This window comes from Convolutriloba macropyga, chromosome 3 (genome assembly GCF_964194025.1).
Source record: "Convolutriloba macropyga chromosome 3, txConMacr16.3, whole genome shotgun sequence".
NCBI classification, from domain to species: Eukaryota; Metazoa; Xenacoelomorpha; order Acoela; family Convolutidae; genus Convolutriloba; species Convolutriloba macropyga.
In genome coordinates, this window is record NC_134470.1 from 12,047,576 (window position 1) to 12,061,729 (window position 14,154).

General features: G+C 34.0%; 1 protein-coding gene across 1 annotated transcript in view; it reads left to right on the forward strand.

Moving 5' to 3' along the window:
• The first annotated feature begins 440 nt into the window (after positions 1 to 440).
• Positions 441 to 14,154, forward strand: part of LOC142335945 (mediator of RNA polymerase II transcription subunit 13-like) — a 177,974-nt gene continuing 164,260 nt past the window's right edge. Inside the window, exon 1 of the mRNA XM_075384355.1 lies at positions 441 to 465. The gene's annotated coding sequence lies outside the window, so the exon portion shown is untranslated. The remainder of the gene's footprint in view (positions 466 to 14,154) is intronic.

Consider the following 14,154-nt stretch of genomic DNA (forward strand, 5'->3'; position numbering starts at 1 on the left):
TAGTCCGCCTCCTATAGGCTACCCCCGGACTGGAGCAGATTGCATTAGATTAGAGCTCCCACTACTTGTGCAAGAGCAATACCTCCGACGTTAGCCAGTTGTTTTTCCTTTAACAAGTCCCAAATAAAGTTTTCAGATGTTTTCGTAACTAAAATGCGGGCGTCAGCTTTTTCAACAGCAATCTTTGTGCAACATAGTTTGATTTCTTCACTTAGACTTCTACTCGCAATGTTGAACTTGGTGGGACAAAGCATATTTTAGCCGCCTTGCTTAACTATATTTGGATTGCGATGATATGAGTGTCTATCTGTATTACCAGTTGTGAAATTGCGCATCACCTTGCAATTGTTGACGCTATTTTTAGAACCTCTGTTTGAAATGTCAAATGCCATTTGATGGACGCGTTTTGATGGACTCTGTCACTCATGAAGTTCTAGCCTAATTGTTGTGATAAACTTATTAAATAGTTTAAGATGAGTTATGACCAAACCGGCAATGACGTCAATGGACAACCACCTGTTCTCCGGTACATGGATCGCACCCCCCTGATGAAGGCAAGTGCAAGCAAAAGAGGTTGCTCGGAACTGAGTCCGCTTGAAGAAAGATCGATGGAAGAAGTCATTCAAAGCGCACTTGCAGCTCAAATGCCAAGTATTATTGCAGGCATTCAAGCAGAAGTTCGGAATTCGGTATCAGCAGCCATCAACGATGCAATTGCCAAATTGAAAGATGAGTTCGCTCAAAAATTAACTGTGCAAGAAGAAAGATGTAACTTGAAGTCCCTATCCGAAGCCGAGCTACTGGAAAGTTACAACAGGCGTGATAACATCAAAATTATTGGACTGCCTGAGGTTATCAAGGATGATGGAAAACCTGAAGCGTACGCGGAGACTATCGAGGAAGTTGTTAAACTTGCGAACAAAATAGAGGTTAACGTGGATGAACAGGACTTTTCAATTGCACACAGGCTACCAAGTTCACAGAGAGGCAAGCGACCAATAATTGTCCGCTTCAACAGGCGAGTTTCAAAAATTGAGATGCTGAAGAAGAAAAAAAGTTTGGAGAATCTCGACGGATACGCCAATGTTAAAGTCTTTGAAGATATTAGTCGTCCCCGTTTAGCATTTTTTAACCTTATGAAGCGCGATAATCGTATTGCAATGGTTTGGACCCGAGAAAGTAACATTTTTTTCCAATACAAGAATGAAAGATCTATTCAGAAGATAACGGGACTGTACGAAGGTGGTGATGAACTAGGCTATCAATTGCAAGATGTGAAAAACTGTTTTCATTTTCAGCGGCATTTCTCCGGCAGAGAAATGCACGGAGAGGGAACCTAAATCAGTTTTATCTTCATGTGCTAGATCCTATTTATCAATTTCCATACTAACTGTTAATGTTCGTTCTTTAAAAAAACACTTAAGTGATTTGGAAGCACTTGTTCATAGTCTTGAGTCTCCACCAAATGTCATATGTCTCACTGAAACTTGGTTGACTGAAAATGATGACATCGATTCCTTATTAGTTCCAGGCTATAATAACTATGCAATTAAGAATAGGAACACGCTTGGCGGAGGTGTAATGATTCAAATTAAGGATCCAATATTTTTGTTAGAAACACATTCAACAGATATGGATGAGACTCTTTTGGTCTCTCTTCAATACAAAAAATATAGATTTAAATTGGCTACTATCTACAATCCACCAAGAACAAATAAATTAAAGTTCGTCGAAAAGCTGGATAAATTTTTGAATGATTTAACTTCCATAAATTGTCCTACCGTTATAACTGGAGATTTTAACATCGATACTCATGTGAAGAATCAATTACATTCGAATTATTTTTGCACGATATCTGCTAATAATTTTGAGATTGCTAATCTTGAAGCTACCAGGGAAACTTCTACCTCCGCAACTTGTCTAGATCATTTTATATATCAAAATTTTGCCAGCCCTGAATTTAGTGTACTAACTTATGAAAACTTTTCAGATCATTATCCCATCCTAATGAAGTGGCCAATGAATGTTGATACTGAACAAAACTATTTGCCATTTAGAGACATAAGTTTTATAAAAGATCAAGAAAAACGGTCGAAATATTTAACTGACTTAGACTGGAACCTAAGGAATCGGTGTCACTTTTTCGAATCTGATAGTACCAATGAGTTGTTCAACAAATTCAACAGCCTTTTCCTGGAGATCACTAACAAGTATGCCCCTCTTAAATGCTTGGCTGATAAAGAATCGAAAGTACCGAAATGGTTTACAAACACCCTTAAAAATTTGCGCTTCAAAAAAAACCAAGCACATCGAAGTATGAAACAAAATCCGCATAACAATGAAGCAGCAAAAAAATTCAAATTGTTACGCGACAAGTTTGGAAAAAGTGTTAAAAAAGCTAAGACAGATTTTTATGCACAAAAATTCGAATCATGTATTGGAGACTCAAGGCAAACATATAAGTTACTCAATGATATTAAAGGAACAACGCGAAAAAGTTCACAAGTCCCTGCGTTGAGTTCATGCAATGCACGTTGCACTGATCCAAGCAGCGCTGACATTGCTGAGGAATTTAACACATTCTTCACCAATGTTGGTCCGAAGTTGAAATACAACATTAAACACGTTCCTTTAACTAAGATGGACGAAGTTAATCACTCAATGTATCTAAAGCCAATAACCTGTGACGAGGTTAGGGAAATCATTGATAATCTAGATAATAAATTCTCATCTGGTGATGATGATATCTCAAATGTCATAGTCAAGTTATCATCAAATGTTACGATTCCATTTCTAACCCAGATAATCAATTTATCTTTTGAAGAAGGAATATTTCCCGATGATCTGAAAAAGGCCAAAGTCATTCCTCTTCACAAGGATGGATCAAAACTTGATGAAAATAACTACAGACCAATTTCTCTACTAATTGTATGGAGTAAAATTATTGAACGTGCTTTGTTCATTCGCATATATGCTTACATGGAATATCATAATTTGTTTTTCAATAGGCAATTTGGATTTCGTACCAAACACAGCACAATTGACGCTCTAGTTGAATTAGTTGAAAAAATAAGATTGAACTGCCGAAATGTAAAAGCTATCAGTTTCTATCTTGATCTTAAAAAAGCTTTTGATACCATTGAGCATGATATCTTATTGAAAAAGATCGAAAATACTGGCATCAGAGGCCCAGCTCTAAGTTGGGTAACAACATACTTAAAAGGGAGACAACAGCGGGTTATTGTAAATGGAGCTTGTTCATCGTGGAAATCTATAGTTTGTGGGGTTCCACAAGGCTCAATTCTGGGCCCGTTATTGTTCCTCATTTATATCAATGATCTGCCATTAGTTTGCAAATCTCTTGATGTTATATTGTTTGCGGACGATACAAACCTCACCGCAATCAACAAAGACGATAATTTAGTGCAAGAAGATCTGCAAAGCATCAATAATTGGTTGATTGCTAATAAGTTAATACTAAATATGGATAAAACAGTACAAATGAATATAAGGAATACAAATAGTGCTTCCAAATCAGTGTTTAAGTTTGATGATGTTTCTATTGAAGTTCGTAATCTCTGTAAGTATCTCGGAATCTATGTAGATAGTAAATTAAGTTTTCAATCACATATAGAATATATTAAGAAAAGACTCTCAAAACAGTGTGGTATTATATGTAAGCTGCGTCACTATGTACCCCGTAAACAGCTTATTGATTACTATCGAAGCAATGTTAACCCAATAATTCAATACGGTATTTTGGTATATGGCTGTTGCAGTTACTCGTCGCTTCTACCTATCTACATTCTGCAGAAAAAAATTTTGAAATTCATTTACTTCAGGAAAAGGTCAGATAGTTCTAGGGACATTTTTATCTCTAATAAATTACTAACAGTATTCGAGTTCCATGTTTATGAGCTGCTGAAATTTGTCCTGAAATCATTGAAAAAGATGCATAGCGAAAGCTATCTAAATGAACTCTTTGAATATGAGCATAGTACCAGAAACACCAGAAGATCTACCAAAAACTACCTAAAGATACCCTCATTTAAAACGCAGTTTGAGCGCTCCTCTATTTCATATCGTTGTGCAAAGCTATTTAACACGCTAAGAAAGAATGAAGTTCTAGCACCAAACATTGAAACCGAAATTTGGCAAAAAATATCGCTATTTTATCATAAATTTAAAGAAAGTTATTTGCTAAACAATGAGGAGCTGGTATCCTATATTTTTAATTAGTTTATTCCGTATCCACCCTCAAAATATTTTTTCACCTATTTCTTTTCCATGAACTCTTGTCAAAAATTGTTGCGGCACTTACTTTGTAAGTGCCGAGGCCTCAAAAATGGTATTATTTTTGCACAATAACGAAGTCTACACATAGAAAATTGACGATAAAGAATTGAATTGCAATTGAAAAAAATTCTATTTGAATTTCTTTTTAAAAAAAATTGCCAGGAATCAGTTGCTCTCTCGTTAAGCGTAACACAGCATACAGTGTTAGCGTTAGTTGGTAATGAGTCAAAAGAGAGAATCGTTTTGAGCTTAAAACTGCTTTTTTTTTAAAAAAATATTTTTCTGTTTTCGACATCAAAAAATTATTTTTTATCGTTTTCTCTTCTAAGCTATTTAACTTTAGCCAGGGCAGATACTAGGTGGGCTTAATAGCCCCGTTTATCTGTCCTCTCCGAGACACCTTTGATATGTAAGTAATTTCAATTGATATATATTATGAATTATATAATGTATTATGTTATTAATTAAATTGTTCATAATTTTTATGATAAAGGAGAAATTTATTCTTTCTTTCTTTCTTTATGAACATTCATGAGAATAGACATCGACCGAGAACAATTTTAAGTTCTGTCTTCTGTGTGATATCCTAAACTCACAAAACGTTCTTGCCGTTGCTTTGTAACCCGATGATTTCAGAGGAAAAAATTTTACTAAAATAAAGATCAATCCTGTAATCCTTTTTATTGCACTAGTTTCTTGGTCATACTGAGGGCAACCTAAAGAGTCTTTTGTCTGAAGGGAACATAAGTAGGAGGAAACCCAAGGCATCTAACGAGAACACTTTACTGCGAGTTAATAAATTAGTTTCCAAAATCTAGGAAATTTAGGACGAAAGAGCAATAAATCATAGTCTAAAGTTGAAGGTTATCCAGAAAAAAAATTATCAAAAAAATGTGTCTACTAAACTTTGATTCTAAAGAATATTCATCATGGAATGAGGTTTTGTGAAAATTTTCAACTTTTCAAGGGTCATTTGTTATATTTTGGTGGTGATTAAATTGATTTCGGATTTATAATTATGGGCTCTTCTGAGAGGTATTTGAAAAAAAATTCCTTCCAGTTTCCTTAAAAAATTGCTTGCTTTGTAAATTTCTTTTAGTTATATTGCTAGTGGTTCGTTTTGTGCATAGATATTCTTTATCAATTAAGTTATGAGTTGATTTTTTGCCGGCTGTTGGAAGATTTTGCGGAAAATTTCCGAATGATAGAGTAATTTGTTAAGTCGGTCATTAATTATAAATTAATTCCTGCAGACTTGTAAATACAGGATTGTTAATTCTCCTTCCTATCTGCAACTCAGTTTTGTAATCTCGCTATGGTGTTTTTGTTGTCTGCTTATTTTTAAGGCCCTGTAAGACAAATTTATTACTTTACAGTCACTAATGACAAAAATAATTTGAGTCGTTTTACAGCTTTTCAAATAAATTCGCTATTTTGACGTCACATGTAGCCGCTTTCTGCGATAATTTCGCTCAATGAGAGACTGCCGTTTCTCTAGCTGTTTGACCTTCAAAAATTTGATTCTAAATTGTGGCATCATTGTTTGTTGAATTGGAAATTTACTAAAGGAAGGTGGAACCCTTGAAGAGGAAAGCCGTAATGCAAATTTGTCTTCTCATGATGTAGTTTTGCATTTTTACTAATCGATGTTATTAAGTTTGGAACTTATTTCTAACCTCCTTTCTTTTCCAATAGTCGAAAGTGATAGAGCAGATTTATTTTTCCACAAACGAAATTTTCTCCCTTTTTATGGCCCAAATTTTCACAGAAGTCTTGAGTGCGTTCAGATATAACCCGGTCACGGGATTTTAAATCAAACACAGAATTAGATCTACTCTAGCAACGTCATTTGCCCAAATCTTGAACAACTTGAAATTTGAACTTTTTTTCTTTCGCTCGTCAAGTGGCTACTTTTTATTAGTTCATTGTCATTTGGTATTTTAATTTCATTTTAATATCATATAATTGGTACTGTTAGCATTCGAAATTAAGAATCCTTAGTGTTTAGGGGAATAAATGGTTTTTGGGGCGAAAAGAGCTCTTCAAATATATTAGACTTTTTAATTCATAGTATGACGACCCTGAGTGCGTTGAACTCAAGGTCATTGAGCTTGTCTTCTCAATTGCTTAAATTTTAATGACTTTATTCATTAGTAACTGTAATATGATGTACAGAGAACAGCTTCGAAAAAATTATTCAAACTAAAGACAAACGCACCATTAATTGAAAATTGTGTGCAGCAAAACCAATTCTTGAACAGCTTTGTTATTAAAAGTAGCCAACTCAAAAGTTATGTTCTTTCCAGTGGGCTAATTTTTATATGTCCCTGATTTTGATATCCGTTAATAAAAAGTATTACTGCGAGCAAAACTGGTCATTGATAATGAAAATTACGTCAAAAATCCGATAAACAGCTGTCTTATAAAACTGACCGTCCAATAATAAGTAGTAGCAGTATAGGACAGTTGACGTAATTTTTAATATCAACGAACAGTTTTGTTCGTAGAACAGCTATCGGCCTCGTTTCAGCCCATAACTCGATACGTCGAAAAGCAGTAGTGTAATATACACTTAATTTATACACTTTTTACATGATTTTTGTGTCCGTTGATGAAATACTTTGAGCAAAACATTCCAATAACTCGACTATCCCATAATACTAACCAATAAGAGATCGGAAATGAAATTGTGCATTAAAATCTCGTATGCTTGTAAACTAATCACGTTACAGTGCACCTTTTCGATAACTAGTTATTAGTGGTTTCACTCGGCATGCGGCATCGTTTCAATCCATTAATAACTCGCTACGATGAAGAGCAGTAATGATTGTTTATTTCAGAATGATGCTTATTATGTAGCACCAACTCAAGTGCACAAATTGTGTTCCTTCCGTCGCCTATCCCCTCTTTCGGTGTTCGAGCAATTCATCAATCACATCTTCAATTTTTATCTTTACTTCGGCGTACAGCCTCTTCAGTAGCAACAGCCCAGCCATCGAATCTTTTTTACCCGCCGTCTCTTCGAGCTTATTGTGGAATTTGGTCTGTCGTGACAAGTTTTGAACTGTTTTGTTACCTTTTTGCTGCTTTGGAGATCAAATCAGGTCTAGTCAATAGGATCAGAAGCAGCTTTATATCATTCACAAGCTAAGCATATCGGGTAAGATGCATATCTAGTTCACGATTACTATACATTCAGCTAAATGACAAATTAACCGATGTTACAGAATACCCAATGCCCAATAAATATGATTTTTCTTGTGATCTTTACGTTCAGAAGTGCTATTGGGAAATAGCACTTGGTATGTTGTATCATTCATACCAGGATACTTTGATCTCATGTTTGTAGAAAAATCATATCAAGACATGGCTCTTAGGTATTATTGCATAGCGTATTTTATACTGACATATCAAATCCTTGGCAATAAGTTGGTCATCTAATTTTTTCGAATATATTTGACTATGTTTTAAGCCAAATTCAGTTACATGCGGAGTTTTTATAATGTTTACCATCCAAAGAATTGAATTAATTAATTAATAAGATGATAATTAACATTTTTAAATTAACATGAAAAAATAAGACCGTCTACAAAGTCCTTTACAATTGAACTCGGCCATGAAAACAACTAGCCATGAACTCAAACCATTAATTAGGTTCATTTATGCCTCAATAATCCAAAGAGACGCTATTAATGATATTAATTACTAAGACAATAGAAATATAATTAAATAAGGTCAAAAATCAAATGTTCAGTAATATTTTATGCCAACAAATAGTGTTGAAGTCATAAAAAGCAATACCTGACCGTTTCTGAATTCAAGCAATTGCAAATAGGCACAATTTTAATACACATGTATCATATTAATGTCGCTCAAGAGAAGAAACACTAAAAACAAGTCAAATTGCCGAACGTAAAAAGTTCGTTTTCAAAAACAGAGAATTTGTTTAGATACCAACTTTTCATTCCACTTTAAAGCTAAATTGGAACAAATTAGGCTTAGAACCTACTCTTTTTTCGATCCCTGTACTACTCCAGCGTGATCACAAGTAATTTGAGTTCTAACTGACGTGAAAAGGCCGAAAAAATGTGAACAGATACAAAAAAAGACCAGACCAATACAATTACTTCTGATTGTAAAAAATATTGGTTGAACTGAGAGAAAAAGCTTGCTTTGAACAAGTTTACTTTTTGAGCGCGAAAAAATCGATGTAAGTGGAAACGAAAATGTTCAAACTTTCTATTTCACAGTAAAATGTTCAAAGACCAAATATCAAAACTCGCGTTACTTCAAACCGAAATCTTTCTTTGCATATTTTATTAGAAAATTCTTAGAAAATTGTTGATCTAGAAACTGAACTATTTATCTTTAACTGTTTTTTTTGTGTTGCTCTACATAGGTTGCCCCATTTAATGAGTTGGTCAGAACAAGAAAAGACGTTTTTTAAATTGCCAGAATATTTAGATAAGTTCTGTTGTTTCATTCATTTTGAAAAAAAATAATTTAGTGTTAGGTACCACAAGCGTTAGAGTTGAAATTTACTTTTTGTTTGTTTACGATATAGTTTTCTCCAATCTTTTGATTTTCCTGAGATTGTTCAAGCTAAACAGATTGAAACAAACAATTTCTGTATTCTCCCGCAGATTTGCAGATAATTTGTGGCATCAGATAAAATCAAATGGGGCATGCTCTTAAGTCTGATCTTGTTAATTGTTCCCACTTTTTTCAAAGTTGTTAAATGGGAGGCCAGTTTTTTTTCATCTGTCAAATTTTACTTTTTGTGTACGCATCGTAGCGAAAAAAAGTAACATAGCTCTTAGTCGCTACTTATGGTTTTTGAAACTGCAATTTTTGTCGCCGGTTGAAAAAGTGGATTTAATTGAAAAAAATTGAAGGAAAATGGGAAGAGGAATTATTCGAAGGGACATTAAATTATTTAAATATTTTAATTGTCATAGAAACGTAATATATGATTTTTAATATATTCGTAATATATGATAATTAAATTGGACTATACAAATTTGTTTAAAAACAAAATGACATGAAAATTTCGCAGGTTTTTTCTCTGTTTCTTGCTTAATGCTTTCAATCTTTTTGCAGTAGGTCAGGTGTCCGATATAACGAATTAGGAAAATAGTTGGTGGGAATAAAAAGATGCTAAAAGGTTTTAAAATATATTTATTTTCATTTTTCTTCTAACTGATGTATTAAGAATATATTACCTTTTTGTTAAATGTTCGATTTTATTTGCCCCAAAGTGAATTTTAATGAACCACCGCGATACTACTAATGTACAAGAAAACTAAAAATTGTTTTTTTAGAGATGGAGGAAAAAGTCAAACAAAAGACCTTATTTGCAGACAACACACCATTTTGTCTGCAATTTACGCCCTCTATTTTTTAGACTATTTAGTTGAGCGACGCAGTATCTGAACTGTTTCATAACTTTTCAAATTTGAGCAAAAGTAAAACAATTTTTTTTATTTTCTGTGGAAAATTAGGCTAAACTTGATCCGCACATTCCGTAGTGTATTTAAAAGTTAGCTTAAAAATTACGTTAATAGTTGGATTGTTTGTTGACCGATCTGAACAAATATTGGTACTTGAGACCAGAACAACAAAAATTTATTACAGGAAATCAGGAAAAAGTTGATATCTCTAATTACTGTTGATTTTTTCCGAACTACTGATTTCAGTCAATAGAAAATGTGAAGCGGTCACTAATTTGTTTGAGCTTTCAACAACAAAACAATTCAAATAGGGAAATTAATTTGAAAAATTTTAAGGAGCTGTTCAAATTCACACTGGTGACCTGCATCACAATTTTTGTAGCGTATATTTGGACATTAAAATTTCTGCATTGGCTCTTTTTTAGAAATTCCAAATTCACTCGATTTGAAATGTAAACATTTCTTTTATTCGGTAGCATTTTTAAAGAAATTTTCAACTGGTGCTTTTTTGAATTCAAGTTTCTGTCAAAATTTATTTCTATATTGCAACAAAATTCACAACTTGTTGTTTAATATAATAAAATTTTTATCAACATGAGGGTTCTAAGATGTTCACTTCAAAATAAAAAAGCCATACTCAAGTTCGCTACGGAAAAAAATTGATTGTCTGAAGAGATTTTTAGTTAGTCATAACCATGATTAATTATGTAGGTTAAGATCAACATTCAAAGTTATATTTTTTTAATAGGTGACAACCGTTTCACAGTAGACCATGTCCGAATTAAAATTAATCCTGAAGTATTTGCAAGCGGATTGTTCGTTCTGTTTTCTTTTACAATTGAATAATTGCTTCAGAGAGTACCTTATAAAATGGCTAGTTTTTAAAAAAATAAATATGAGACGTAGCTACAAAGTTGCGTTGCTGTATCTCAGGCTGTTTCTTATTGAAAAAAAGTCTTCTCATAAACCTCTCGTCCAATCTGTTTTGAATTTAACTATAATTGCTGCCACAAGCAATACCTCAAAAAAGTTACTGTTGAAACGGAAAAGCTTCTTTTACGCTGCCCTAAGTCAGAATTTTTTCTTTTGGTAATTATTATGCAATTTTTCTTTTCAAATATCAGAAATAATTCCGTTGAAAGTTTTTTAAAGAACCATCAGATGTAAATAACGAAGAGGCTCGCCGGTCTGTGCTTTCTCAAATTTATTCACAACTATCCGTGTGAAACTATGATCAGGGGGTTGACATCTATGCAATGTGTAGCATATAATATGAGTTTTAAGCAATTGAGTTTCCCAAAAATTAATATAAATAGTGAGAAATGATCGTTGAATAGTTTTCTTTTTAAAGTCCCAGTTTTGCGCAATTTTCTCTTAATCCGCTGCTCACTGCACAGATCTGCCTTTGATTATAGTAGTAAGTTGAACATGCGTAAGGTGTAACTGGCTATTCGAAACCATAGGCGCGTTAACCTTCGTTATTTACATCTTATTGTACATTAAAGTAATTTCAAAATTTACCTCAGTTTGTAGCATTATGACAATAATTAAGACCTTAATAATTCATTCTTACAGACGGACCAAATGATCATAAAAAATCCTTTTATTTTGATGTTGATTATACCTATTGATGTTGTTTATACCAGGCAAGCGAATCAAACCATTTGTTTTATTGTTTCAGATACCTCAGCTTTACAGTGTAAAACCTCACATTTCCCCAACTCGCCCAGAACAATTCCTCATTTTTCAGGCGATAAAAATCGAATCATTTTGGCCTTTATTGAAGTTTCGACATAGAACCAGCGTTTTGCAACTCTGTATTACATAACGGTGTATTGTGTGGAGCCTTTATTGTAGAAGATCACGGTACAGCTATCGCTGAAGCACCTTTTTGGGATTTGAGTGTTACATCTGTGATAGAGACTCACTATAACATGTCGTGTCTTTCGGGTGGAAGTGGAAACAATGGAAGTGCCCAGAAGAAACAGAAAATGTCCTCATCATCCAATTCGCCGAGGTATTGTTTAATTAATTATCCCAACTTGTTTTTGTTGAGCATGTTTTTTCCGGACTTGAACACTTGGCGCGGTTGGGAATATCATTCGTGACTAGGATGACAAGCAAAAGATCGAAATTTGATCTGCTTCTCGGTTTGCGCTTCACGTTAATTCAGAAGGAAGGTCCTATGGTTCAGTTTATGAGCAAATTTTTTTGGTTTTTGCATGCACTGAGGATGATAAAAATTAAAAATATAGTTGAACTAATGGGTTGAACTGAGTGAAAAACTTGAACGATTGTGCGATAGATGTTAAAGATCGCAAGTTTTAGTTGACGGTTTCAATTACTTTGATGCCACTTGATTTCAATGACATTCGTAAAAATCCGTTTTTGCCAAAATTCGCTTGTAGTGTCCTCTTACTCTTTATCAGTGGTTTTTGAAAAATTTTCGGTGTCTCCTGTCTTAAGTCTAATTGTACAAAGGTCTTTTGAAGTTGTTGGGCATAATAACGTCGCTAACTCTTTCCCTGAAAGATACGAAATATGTTGTTTTAGACTTTTAAGTGTTGTTGTTTTTTAGTTTTTTCGTGGACTGCTGGTGATACGCTTACTACTGGTGGCTGTTCTTTTGAGAAGGCGGATAATGTTGTCTTCAGTTTGTTAAATTCTTTGATTTGTAATTCAAATTTTGGCCTGCTTTCTTGTACCTAAAAATGGCCTTTTTAAAAAGACTCTTACAAAAGAGGCTTTAATTTCCTTGCGAATTTGAATTATTTTAAAATTAATTTTTCCTCATTTTCAATGGTGAAGATGCCGTGGCCAGTGGTTGCTGTAAACAAACGGCGCACTAGAATTTCTATTGTATAAATTTTAGTGACAGTCTGTTTGATCAAATGTTCGAATAAGTACGAGCTTTTCCTAAATTAGGTTTTCTTTTAGGAGTGGAAATTTTGATATTGGTGAAACTGGGCGTAAATAAAATTTCCTATAAATATAGGAGTTAAAGCAAAGCCACTCAATTTCAACCGGCACTTTACATGCAAAATAATGTTTGTAGTTGTAAATAAAAAGTCTAATGACATTCTGTGCTTATTTTTTCAGGCATTTATTGTGTCACTTCAGTCGTTTCCACGTGCACTCAAATTGGTATGCATTGTAAGTTGACACAGTTGGATGTTTTGCTTAATTATTAGTTGGGGAGCTTGCAGGGCAGTGAGCGTAATAGCATCGTTTCATCTTTTATTGTCCTGTTAGCAACCGCGTGTAAAGTTGTCTTTGTCTACTGCTTGGTTTTCCTCAATTTTTCCTTCGGTTAGTATGACCTCTTTTAAAAGTATGTTGCAAAAAAATGTATGTTGTGAAAATTTGTCTGCAATCAGTAATAATTGCAGTGGCCTTAATGTGATATGTTAATGAGCGGGTTTGGCGAATTGCGCGAAGACTGTATTTCAATATATTTCTCTTTTAAATAAGACGATACTTTTATAAAGTTATTAATTTTGTGCAATCTATTGACAAATGAGCAATCTATTGTGTAAAAAATTTGATGGTGTAGTTTGTTTAATTGAGCTATTTGGTATTTTTTCATAATTCCATGAAATTTGGCTACAAATATTTGATCGTTTATCTGAGTTTCAGTAACTGTTATAGCTCCGCAACTGAAATATGTGCGATTTTTTCATTGATTGTTTTCGTCTAATCGACCTGCAGCTCGGAAACTTGCACGTTTGCCATCAATGTATATCTGAGAATATAATTCTGGGACGCTTGGGGCTATTAGAGCTGAGTCGAGGGCGCTTGCGCCCGAGGTTGAGCTCAAACTGCCGAAGGATTCCTAGAACTATATTTTTACTTTGTCAGACTGCAATGTCGCTGTTGCTGGAGAGATATGATAAGATTTTCATATTTTCCGCGCAGCTCTTCTTCAGGCGTCTAAGGGTTTTCCACGAAGTTGGCTTAGTCTTGTGTTCAATATTTAGCACACCTTGGCTTAGTTTTTTTCACAAAACGACGGTGAATAATTTAATAAAACGTGCCGCTCAGCTAAATTGCGGCTGCTTTTCGTTAGCAACAAAAGTGGGGTCTAAATTTTTTTTGTTCAGATTTTCAATCAGCTGAAACCCGCGGAATTTTATTAATAGCCACACAGCGATAGCTGGGGCTATTATTGGCCTTCTCTTGGGTTTTTTACAATTCAAAGAATTTGAATTGTATTGGGGCGCTGTCTTTTTTTTAAGATCTGTTCAAACATTTTCATGATTTTTGAAGTCAAATTGGAGTGGTGATTTTGGTCACGCCGAAACAGGAAGTGGAGCGAAAAAGCGAGTGGTTTTGCGGCGTGAATTTTTTTGCTCTTATTTTAAAGTAGTGAGAAAACGGCGTTTGAACAAAAATTCGCTTTCTCGCTAGT